This window comes from Carassius carassius, chromosome 8, assembly GCF_963082965.1.
Source record: "Carassius carassius chromosome 8, fCarCar2.1, whole genome shotgun sequence".
Classification (NCBI taxonomy): domain Eukaryota; kingdom Metazoa; phylum Chordata; class Actinopteri; order Cypriniformes; family Cyprinidae; genus Carassius; species Carassius carassius.
The window spans coordinates 19,792,679-19,805,271 of NC_081762.1; positions in this window are offsets into that span (position 1 = coordinate 19,792,679).

Below are 12,593 nucleotides of genomic sequence, written 5' to 3' on the forward strand. Positions count from 1 at the left end.
TCTCATCTCTGTCTCCAAGTTTGCATCAAACTGAAAAGTGCTTCACACTTCCCATCTCCTGAGAGAGGTATGCTCTTAAGGCAAATACTGTTATGGACTTTAAATCTAGGAAAAACTATTCATATTCCAAGACTTTATTGTTTGAATAAACTTGATAGACTACAAGTAGATGTCAGTTCTCCTCAGGTTAACAGAGAAACCACAGGTGTTTTAATTCTTCTCATTAACATTTGTTTTGAGCATTTTTTGTTCAAAATACATTTATTCTTTGTTTTGAACAGTGAAGTATTTGTGTTGTTCAATAACTCACCTAATAATTTTTTTGTTTATATTTAATATTTTGTTTTCTAATGCTTGCCATTTATTAAGGTGTATTAAAAAATTTATCCTGTAGACTAATTTGTCCACTAACAATATCCAGCTGTGGACATAGCACTTTTATAATTATTTTTATGGTTAAAATAATTCGTGTGGAAATATTTTTTTTTTTAACATTTTTGGAAACAAAATGGCTGATAAGTTTGTCTTTCTAAAGCCATGGTAGATGTATACATTTTTTATATCATAAACACATGTAAATAAATAATATTCTAACACTTATTCACATAATTTCAAAAATAACACTTGATTGGGAATGACACCCATAAACATTAAAATCTATATCTATAAAAAATGATGAAGGCCTAGTAAAAAGTTTCCAAAATAGTTTTAATGTGATGTTTACATAACAAAATCTGTAAGTGTTAATTAAATAATAAACATAAAAATTCCTGAAGTAAAGAAACACTTATATATCTGCACATGCTGCTTATAAGTCTAAATAGCCTTTGGGACCACTGCATGTCTACAGTGATACTAAAAGTGATTCATCTTGAACAGATGCCTTCAGTATCACTCCTGACAGTAATATCAAACAAAGCTAAATGGCTTTTTGAAGCCCCCGGAATCGCTCTGTTTTCTTTAGACAAGAGTGTTTTGCTAGTTGATATTAGACTTGGTATTAGACATCAAGCTTTATGGTTTCCCCCACATGAGTTTCTTTGACATTACAGGGCACATGGAGGAGGCTGGAATGTGAAATTAATGTTCCGCTCTGATAGCTCTGACCCTGAGCTTGCTGTATTCAGTGCTCCAAATATTGATGTACTTAAAATGTATCCGAGGCAATCACCGATGGGCACCAGTAAGGGGCTGTAAATGAATCATTCAGGCAGCCCATGGGAAACTGAACAGAAGCAGTGATCAGACCATTCAGAGCTTACCTGCAGAACCAGAAACGAACTGGAAGAGACTTTGCATGGTATAATCGAGGAATGTATGATTCAGCATTTGGTGTTCGTCACAGTGGCTCCTGGAGTTCTCTTCACAATACTAATCAAAGGAAATTGGCCTGCCCTGCAGGTAGTCTGCAGTACTATATAGCTCTAGCATTCTTCTGAGTATTCAGAGAGTAACATGACAGCTATCAAAACACAGTCAGACAGGGTACACAGAGAAAGCAGCTTGCACACTGTTTGGTGGTAGGCGTGATATTAAGTGTCTTGTTTGTTCAGGGATATAAAATGTTCCCAGAATGAATCTCGACACTAATTTCATTGCGTTTGATAAACCAAGTGGCATCTGCAAAAAAATGATGCTAGACCATTTCCCAGAACCAGACATATTCTAGTTATTTTTAACCATCTGGTCCCAGGAACAATTTTATTGGCTGAAGTCAGTTCCCTTGAAGTCCTAGGAAAGTAAACACAGGTGTAGTTCATCACTTTAACTATGAATAGAATCCACTCTGAAAACTTTAACATTTTCTTTTAAAACAGAGAAGCTAGTTCTGGTATTTTTACTGTTTGTATCACTCGGCTCGGATTTGTGCAGTAACTCTTTCCGCAGGTTACATCATTACACTAGTAGGAGGCAACAAGAAAACTATCTTTGAGTGAGTCAGTGAATTAATAATTCAGCCTTTTCATTTAAAAACATTGATTAATTCAGCAATGAAAGCCGCGATTGTCTTTGAATCATTCATTTAATTGGTTTGTTCAAAAACAGTAATTAATTCAGGAAGGAAACCTCACTGCTGTGTATTGCTCGCACCCAAATAGATTCACATTCAAGCCAGAGATGATAACTCAAATGTTTTAATAATAGTTTGAATTCAATGAGAGTAGACAATTTGGAAATACTGTACACAACATAGTTACGTCACTCTGCGTGTGCACTTTGGCAGCAGTGGAGGAAAACAGGCAAGATGGATATAAAAAATGTCTTCTTGTGATTTACCATCAGAATCAGATGCAAAAAAGATTGTTTTTATTTTTATATAATTTATGGTTGGAAGCCATTAAACAGACGACCCTATCCTGCAGTGATCAGCCTATGTGCATTTGATGTAAACAATAGATCTGCAGTATATTTACCTATGCATTTTATATTAGCCCTACAGTTACAGCATGAAATAATATTTAAGGGGTGTTTACATGACACCTTTTTCAACTAAAAATGGAAACCTTTTTATAACACTCATTTACATGACAATGGAGTTTTGGGTGCCTTTTTCCACCTTTTTCTGTCACCATGTCATGACATTTTACAAACACCATAAAGCTCTATAGGGAAGTCCACACCACAGCTGTAAAGAGAATGACACAATCTTTCCAGCTGATGAACAATAAAAACATTGGTAGACCATCAGAAGGTTCATTTGAGCTTTTTTCATTGGAGGAACAACATTAGACAACATATCCGTCAATATTGTGTCTAAATATAAGTTGCTCAATAATAACATCTTGTTTATTGAACTGCAGTAGGCCTGTAAAAGCAATATCACACTGTGCTGCTGGTTTGAACGTTCAGCAGGACTGTGATTAGCTGATATACAGACAAACAACATTCTTCTGACATTGCTTAGGCATAATTGAAAAGCCCGATTTAAAATTACATAGATGCACACTGGAAAAAGCTCTCTCTGTGACTGATAGAGCCTAACATTTGATTCAAGCACTCATTTTAACAGTGTTCAAACACAGAGACAGCATCATTTATGCGGCTCCTTCATTCATTCTGTTATTGAAGCAAGAGGGAAACAAGTGACTAAGAAACAAGCTGTGGAGGGAGAATATGCTCCAGTTTATTGGAACCATGTAATTAAATGCAAAGCAGATTACCCAGTGAATTCATACATCAGTGAAGGCTTGATTAGAGCCTGAAGAATGTGACTATTGGCATTTCTCCACAGCCAAAATAAAGCTTTTTCACTCAAATTCTCAGATGTTTGGTGTCAGACAGGTTTTTGTATCTTGGCAACCATTTAATCTCCCCTTAAACACGGTGGCGTCTAAATAAGCCTCATTTCCCAGTGAACTACTCATAGGTATTGTCGTGTAAAATGATGGCTGCTAAGCTCGAGTAATGTCAAGAGTGTGTGTGCGTGTGTGTAAACATCCAATAACATTTAAATCACTTGTAGCTTTTATGTCAAGTTAAAGGGATAGTTCACCAAACATAAAAATACTGTCATCATCACTCACCCTATAATATTTTGATTTTAAGAAATCATTTGAATTAGATTTTTTTTAAGTGTATAATAATTTTGAACAATTTAAGAAGTCTGCAATTACTGTCAAATTTAATTTGCATATGCATATACTGAAACCAGATTGATCAAAATGCCAATTTAGAAATAATAATAATAATTAAAAACAAAAAGCACTGATTGTCTCTGGTGTCTCATAACCAAATGTGATGTGCAAAGTTAGAATTTTTATTTTATTTTATGTATTTTCAATATTTGTTTGGGGATATATATCATTTTGGAACAACATGAGAAAAAAAAATTATGTAAATTATCACAGAATCATTATTAATATTATGTGCAGTAAATCTGACCATTGTCTAGTTTCGTAAGAGATAAAACCTCAAATAAATAATATTATATGTTTGTAACAGGTAAAGTGGTTAGAAATATCGAAGCTCTTCTCTGTTGCTAGAAATCTTTTTCTATGATTGTCTTCCCTCAAGTCTATCAAATTTACCATTACTGTGAATATAAGAAGATGCATGAAAAGTGTCATACAGAATGCTGCTCCTATTTCCAATGCACATCTTAAGCTTTTCAAGCCATGTATGAAACCCACTTAGTGGCATCCATCAGCCTTGTTTAAATGCACTCATGTTCACAGTCCTCTGGAGTTGAGCAGAACACATTTACCACCAATTACCTTCCTCAAGTCATTTACTTTTCTGACATAAAACTTTTAACTCGCTCACCGTTGGGTCCTCTTAGCAGTAAAGGTGTAGCATTATGAATTATGGAGGTTTAGGCTGGAAGAGCTTTTATGAGTCAGACAAGAGAAGTGAGAGAGCTGTAATGACAGATAAGGCCAGTCCTCCACAGCACTTATCTGCATGATGCAGACCTCAAGACGCCCTCTTCTCTTAAAAGATTAATGCATAACCAATCCCTGTCTCAACACACACAAAAAAAGCACTGATTATTCCCAACACATTTAAGCTCACTCGCAAATACATTAGGCTGTTGTTCAAAAGCACTCAGCTGATCTGAAAGTAATGTGCAGTGGCCAGGGATGTGCAAAACGATATATTTGCTTAATCGACACGTCAGTGGGTTTCCTGAATGACTAGCTGACAACGAGATCTTAAGAAAGGTTTGTATAATCATGGAAGCCTATAACAAAGTTCAACAGTCTGTTCTGGAAGGAAAATCCCATCCGTTTTGTCCAGAGAGAAACTGATTTGAAAACATTTGTGTGTAAACCGTTGTAAACCTTTCAAACTGACCTATATTGAGATCCATTAATCAATGGATTATGCTTCTCTTGTAGCCATAATAATTTCATATAGTAAAAAAAAAAAAAAAAACATTTATTTGAAACATAAATAGTTTGTAACATTCTAAATGTCCCTACCGTCATTTTGGTCAAGTTAATGTGTACTTGTTAAATCAAAGCACTGATTTTTTTTAAATTGTACTGACTTCATACTTTTCAACAATACTGTATGACTCCTGGCTAGTCTTATACTAACTCTTATACACTTCCAGCCAAAACAGTAAGTAAACATTTTTTCTGGTTTCTTTGATGAATAGAAAGTTCAGATGAACAGAACTGATTTGAAACTATTTGTAACATTATAAATGTCTTTATCGTTTACAATATTTATTTTGCTGTAGGCCCATTTTTGATCAAATAAATGCGGACCTGATGTGCAGAAGAGAATTCTTCAGAAAACATAAAAAATCTTATGGTTCAAAAACTTTTGACTGTAGCTTTTAGTCATGTCCTAATGTCCTTTTATCATTGCATTAAAAATGATTAAATGAAGTACAGCTAAACAATAATCTAATGAATCTAATAAATATGTAATGTCAGGTATTCTGACATTACCTCCACACATTATCCTAATTCTAAACAGTTACCTACATCATGAAATATTTAATGCATCCGATCACAATGCTGACAAAGGCACCAGATATGATTAACATGCTAATGTCTTGTATTTTCAGACATGTCATGCTTGTCTCATAAAAGAGAAAAATCAACATAAATCAAATTAGAATAAGGCTGCGTCTAGCAGCACCACATGCGGTGACTTTCTATTGCACGCCGAGTGTTATGATGCTACCCGGCGTCACAATGTGGCCCTGGAATTTCCATTGCTTTGATTGAGCCAGCATGTACTCAACGCTAACAGTGATCAAAATCACACCTGTGTGAGTTTATTATAATACATATCCAGAATGAAAATATAACTCATGGAGTCTGGAGCTGTGTTTGGCATTTTTATGTCATCTTATTACGCTTCGGGCCATTTATTAATTATCACCAGCTTTAGAAGTAATTTAATCCTTTAAATTCAGTGTCATTACACTTTTTAAACAGCAGTTCTGAAGGACAAACTCTAAAACCTTTAAAAGCTTTCTAGAACATATTGGCACTCTTTCATACATCTACAGCGTAGGACTGAATTCAGTCTACCTTTATAAAAAATGTATTGATGTGGTTTTTTGTGACAGGGGAAAACAATATTTCATTAGTCCAGCAGTGGTTTCTGTGTTCTTCTGTGATAGCTTTTATGTTGCAGATCAAATACACTTTTCTAATGGAGAAATAAGATAAATAATCAAACAGGCCTTCCTCTTTCTAGCATGTTCAAAGCAGAACACAGACAGTAGGTAAAAGTTCAGTTTACTACATAGCCTGACAAAATTGCTTCATGACATTTTTGTCTTTCATGTGGAAGAACAATGGTAATTAAATACAAGATAAAAACTAAACTAAACTAAATATACCAGTTTATATTCAGCCACTTTAATGCATTTTAGAATAATAGATTTAGAACAATAATCAAAGTAATAATAATAATGCAAGATAAGCACTAAATGAACTAAACAGGTTTAAATTCAGCCATTATATTTGTTATTTGGTACATTATGTTTGGTAGACTCGAGAATTGCTGGCCCCCGATGCTCTCGTGTAATCAAGCAGAACTCATTTGCATTGAAGAACAGGTAAAAATCCCTCATGTAAATGTGTGACATTCAGACAAACACAAGAAGATTAACTGGGAGTAGAAAGGTACCTTTGTAACTGGGAAATATGTTTTTAATTTCAGAGACATCATTGTACTTCAATAAAGATTTATTTTTGGTCCATAAATATGTTGTTGGGGGAGGAAATTTAACTGGAAATAAGCAAGGGTGCATTTTCTGTCAAAACATTGTATTTATAATGCTTGTTTAATAATCTTGCTCTTCCCAACTCATATTTGGCTCATAAAATAAAACTCCCCCCAAATATGACGTAAGCTGAAACAAGCCTGAAACTACAGCAGCCTACACACTTGCACACTTACACGGCTTGCAACTGGAAGATTCATAAGTAGTTAGAAAGCAAACAGACTGCAAGTAACTTCCTTCCTCCTCGCTACTGCAGTTAAAACTGAGACCTTTAATGTCTTGTGAAAGAGGGACCTTGTATAGTGTTCAGGCCCTTAGCCAGCTATGAGGTCATTTGTCATGTTCAAAAATAAAGTTTTTCTCTGAATGACTAATTTGCCGTTAAACTTCTCTTATGAATGTATGCATGGCATGTATAATACAGTTTAGACCGTTTGCAAGAAAGTTTAGCGTCAGTGTTGTGAAGATAATCGCCGCGACATGCTGGCAGAGTGAATGCATCTTGAGAGAGTTGTTTGAGGGAGGGCTCGAGCATTATATCGAGCATCACTATTATAAGCGATTTTGACTTGTCTTTTTCACTTAAACTGACACTTTAGAAAGTTAATAAAGTAAGATGATGCAGTTTAGGGTCAGCAATATCTTTATCTTATTTTTAATTGCAATAGATTTGAAATAATTTCGTTTATTTTTATAGATTATTTTCATTTATCAGTTTTTGTTTGTTTTAATAGCAATATCTGGCAACACTGCATCGCCGGCACTTAAAATTACTGTAATAAAAAAAAAGCCTGCAGACAGGTTATTGGTGACACGCAAAAAAATATGATATTATCTGTCAGAAACGTTATCAATGCTGTCAAAAAAGTATCATTTAAAACTAGTACACAGATCTGTAGAACAAGTAGGTTACAGAATGAAATGACATACTGAATGCAAACACTAGCCATGAAGTCATTCTGTATGGTAGTTATATTTTCTCAAATCATGCTAAGAACATTAGACAATGTTATAAACTATATTGCAATGCTTATTAATAAAAACTATAACAGTTATATGTATTGTTCTATGAATAATAATCAACCGATACAATTATCCACCCCTAACTTCAGTAAAGCATTAACAAATTACCCAATAAATAGAGTATATGATTTTAAAATGATCATCCCTCCAAAATCTTTCAGAAACATCTACATGTCGCTCTTTTAAAGTGTTTATAGTGAGATGTATTTGTTGGGGTTATTATAGCACAATTAATAACTTCATATTTTAAAGGCTGGCTACAGCCATTCAAGTGTTAAAAGGATGGTTCAGGCTTAATCTCACTGGAATATTAGCATAATTTAAACATGGTTTAAAAAGGCATATTGTAAAACCCTAAGGATTATCAGAGGTATATCATTAAAGGACACGCTCTTAACTTGCATGGTAATTTGCAAGAAAACTGTGACTAAATTTATAATATTAATTAGATGTTATTATGAAAGCATCAGACATTACAGCATAAAGAGGATTTTTTACATAATGACTCAGGTATGAAGAGAATGATAATGAGATGAGGAGAAGCAAGGAAAAGATTTTCCTGTGGTTAAATAAGCATGTTTGATGAAGTTGATAAGCTATTTAAGCACTGACAAATGAGCTGCACAAGTTCACCTCAACCCAGGTCATCTGAAGTAAAGGTCTGCCAGAAAACCATGCAGCTATGAGAAGGACACTGAGTTTGTTGTCACTGGACTACACTTTTTAAATAGCTCAATTTATCTATTTATTAGGATGTTTATGCTTTATAACTCTTTTTAAAATATATATATTTTTGTTTCTTCTTAATAATTTTTGCAGCTACAATAATGACACTTGAATTTGTTGAATGATACTTTTAAATAATTTATTTATAGAATATATTAATCTACAATAATGACACTAGGATTTGATTAATGTCACAGGACTACTCTTTTTTAAATTAGTCTTTTTTATATACTGTATGTATGTATGTGTGTGTGTGTGTGTGTGTGTGTGTGTGTGTGTATATATTTACTGATTTGGGAGCATATGCAGCTTCAATAAAAACATTGGGATTCTATTGCTGTAATACTCTTAAATATTTCCATTTTCCATATTTATTTATTTAGTTAGTTAGTAAGTGAATTAGATTATTTCTGCAGAAACAATGACACTGAGATCTGATGAATGCCACTTTGCAAATTATTTTCATTTATTAATTTTAGGTTATCTGCAGCTACACTAAGGAATTCTCTAATAAATATGTATTTAATTATTAGGAAATCTATGCAACTACAAAAAGGACTTGATGAATGTAGCATGATTACTCATTTCTAATCATTTTGTTGGATTTTGAAAATCTAATCAGTGATGACAAACACTTGGATTTGAAGGACATCAATGGACTACTTATTTAATTTTATTTTAATTATAAGACTTTCTATTAATTATAGAATTTATCCAGCTATATAACACTAGAATTGGATGACCAGCACACACTTAATTATTGAATTATTACTTGGATTATTATTAAAATAAAAGTTTTTGTTTACATAATATATGTATGTTTACTGTGTTTATTTGTTATGTATATATAAATACACACACATTCATTATATATTTTAAAAATATGAATATACATTTATATATTTATATGATTATATTTTATATTATATATAAATATGTTTAATATAGAAACAAAATATTTTTCTTAAATATATACATGCATTTGTTTATATTTATATATACATAATAAATATAGACAGTGCACACTCACATATTATACAAACAAAAACTTTTATTTTGGATGCAGTTAATCATTTGACAGCATTATTATTATTACTTATTTAGTTACTTTAATTTTTTTAATTAGAGAATCTATTCAAAAAGGACAAGGGGATTTGATTAATGCCACTGGTTAGAACCATTTAAATTTAGCTTTAATTTGAAATATTTCAAAGATCTGGTGAACCATGAAAGTTCTCTCCAGTATCCATGGTCTATTATAATTTCGTAGTTCAAATCAACAGAACTGTTTAATTAAGAGGTCAGTGTGTAGAGGTTGCCATGGCTCCCCTCAGGAATTTCTCATACTAATTCTATTCAGCGTTTTTTGCACAACAAACTAAAAACAGCTCTACGCTCTTAAAAATAAAGGTGCTTTACGATGCCATAGAAGAAGCTTTTTGTCTAAATGGTTCCATAAAGAACTTTAAACATCTGAAGTTGTTTCACAAAATGTTCTTTGTGGCGAAATAAGGTTCTTCAGATTATAAAAAGGTATGAAAGAGATGGTTCTTTAAAGAATGAAGACTGAATGGGTCTTTGTGAAACCAAAAATGGTTTTTCTATGGCATCGCTTGAAGAATCTTTTGAAGCACTTTTATTTTTAAGAGTTTATGGGGGAAACTGCTAACTATACACAGCTCAGCTGAAGGAACAGGGCAGAGACCTGCACTCACAGCACAAAGAGCAGTGTCACAGAGTCAGATCACATTCAGAACATCACCGACTAAGTGCTCATTAGGGGGCTGTTGTCTCAAGCTGGCAAGTGTGTTGGCTTTCCAATGATTCACAAAGACCGTCTTGTTGCCTTTGTGGGCAGCCATTACTCACTCACAGTATGGCAATATGTAATTACTTCCCTGTTTCCCAGCATCCCGTATTTACTCAGAGTGGCCCTGTGGCAGTGTGATTGGGCTCAAATCATAAAACACTCTTTCCCTTGTAACATAACACGTCATCCATGGCGTATCTCAAAGGCAGGGCTCCTGTTCAGAGAGATAAGTCACACTGTGTTTCTGTGACATTGTGTTTCGACCCTTCGGATTGTCCATGCATTTCAAGTCTGTCCACCTGGTGTTTTCCCATAGGCAAAGTCTGAGGTCAAAGTCTAGTTTGGATGAAGCATTTGCTTCATGATCTCATGACTGAACGGCTATGAACTACTGCCTGTGGCATTTGTTAGGGCTCTTATTATAGAGTTTCGAAGCAGAGATTAATAAATTATTACCTACATGGCATTTTATGCCTTGTCCTTTGCTATATTTATTTAACCCAGTGTTAGCAAACTGTTGCTTTCAGCTTCTTTTCTACAGCATCACATCATCAAATTCAGTTCACACACTCAGAGAAAATTGTATTAAAATTCACAAGTGGGAGGACAATTAGAGGGTGAGCCAACTTTGGCAGCCTTGCAAATGAAAGTCGTGGAGAGTTTGCAGGGTGTTGAAGAGGCTCGGGATTAACCTTATTCTGAATATTAAAACACTACATCAAATGATTTCCATCAGATTTTTTTTTAAAAACAAGCTCATGTTTTCACCTGTAGCTTTCCAACTCCACCATATTACATGGCCTCTGGTAATTTATAAAAAAGTTACATTTATAAACATATGGAAAAAAACAGAACCAGTATCCATCTTTTTCTAACCAATAAGTGCTGTCATCATGGATTTTCATGCTTAAGTCTTATTAAAGGTACAGTTCACCCTAAAATTATGTCATTAATTGCTCAGCCTTATGTTGTTCCAAACCTATAATACATTTGTGCACCTTCAGAACACAAAATATATTTTTGACTAAATCCGAGAGCTTTCTGACCCTGCACAGACAGCAGCACAACGACCACATAATGTGGTCCACATTCAAGGCCCAGAAAGGTAGTACTAAGGACACTGTTAAAAGGTGTAGGACTGACACGGAAGAGAAGAAATTGTTGAATAAAGACAGTATTATAGTCGTAAGTATTCTCTTAGCTTCATAAAATTATGGTTGAACCACTGATGTCACATGGACTATTTTAAGGATGTATTTACTACTTTTCTTGGCCTTGAACGTGGTAGATGCATTGTTGTCTATGCAGGCTCAGAAAGTATCTTAACTAGTGTATGAATGTCTTACAGGTTTGGAACGTCATGAGGTGAGTGATTAATGGCAGAATTGTCAATCATGTGTGAACTATCCCTTTAAAAACCCATGTTAAAACAGGGTGAAAGGGGTCATATTATGCTCTTTTACAAAGTCTTGATTTTGTTTTGGGGGGTTTATCTTCTTTTGAAGTGGATTTTGAGCTTTGAAACTTTGCAGATCTTTTTTTATGCTCAAACAGCAACATTACAGACTAACTAAAGTTGAAAAAGTAAAAAAGCATAATAGGACCCCTTTAAAAGATCTACTAAATTAATTAAAAACAAAACATTCTGGACGCATCATGTCATCAGCTCATCAACATAAACTTCAGGTGATACACTGCAACACTTTAAAGTGATTAAACTATGAAGTCACTCTTTTCTTAAACCATTTTCATAGGTTTAACATTACATTATCCATTTGGAAAAATTTACTAGAAACACCAGACACTGGAAATGTAAAGCATTGTTCCGGAATGAATCAGGTGCGACTTCCCATGTTCAGGAAAAATGTGGATACTAATGTCGAAAGTATGATGAATGTTCAGTTAACTAAAGCAAATTTATGTACGTTTTTACTTTCGGTTTCAGAATCAATACCCTGAGTGTCTTCTATTTCTTCTTACCCTGTTTCCCACCAAACATCTGTCAGGAAGTCAGTAGTTTGATGAGAGTTTGGGGCAGTGGATAAGACACATGCCTTTGGTTTGAGAGACCCGGGTTTGAATCCACTGTGAGACACCAATGTGTCCCTGAGCAAGACACTTAACCCCTAGTTGCTCCAGAGGTGCACGAACCTCTTACATATATAGCAATTGTAAGTCGCTTTGGATAAAAGCGTCATCTAAATGAATAAATGTAAATGTAGGGTGTGAAATTCCATGAAAAGAGCGGATCACTTTACACTAGCAACAAATGCACATGTACAGCTATACTGCTATATTTTCGACAGTGAAACTGTAGGAGCTCCAAAGTTGCACAAATACACG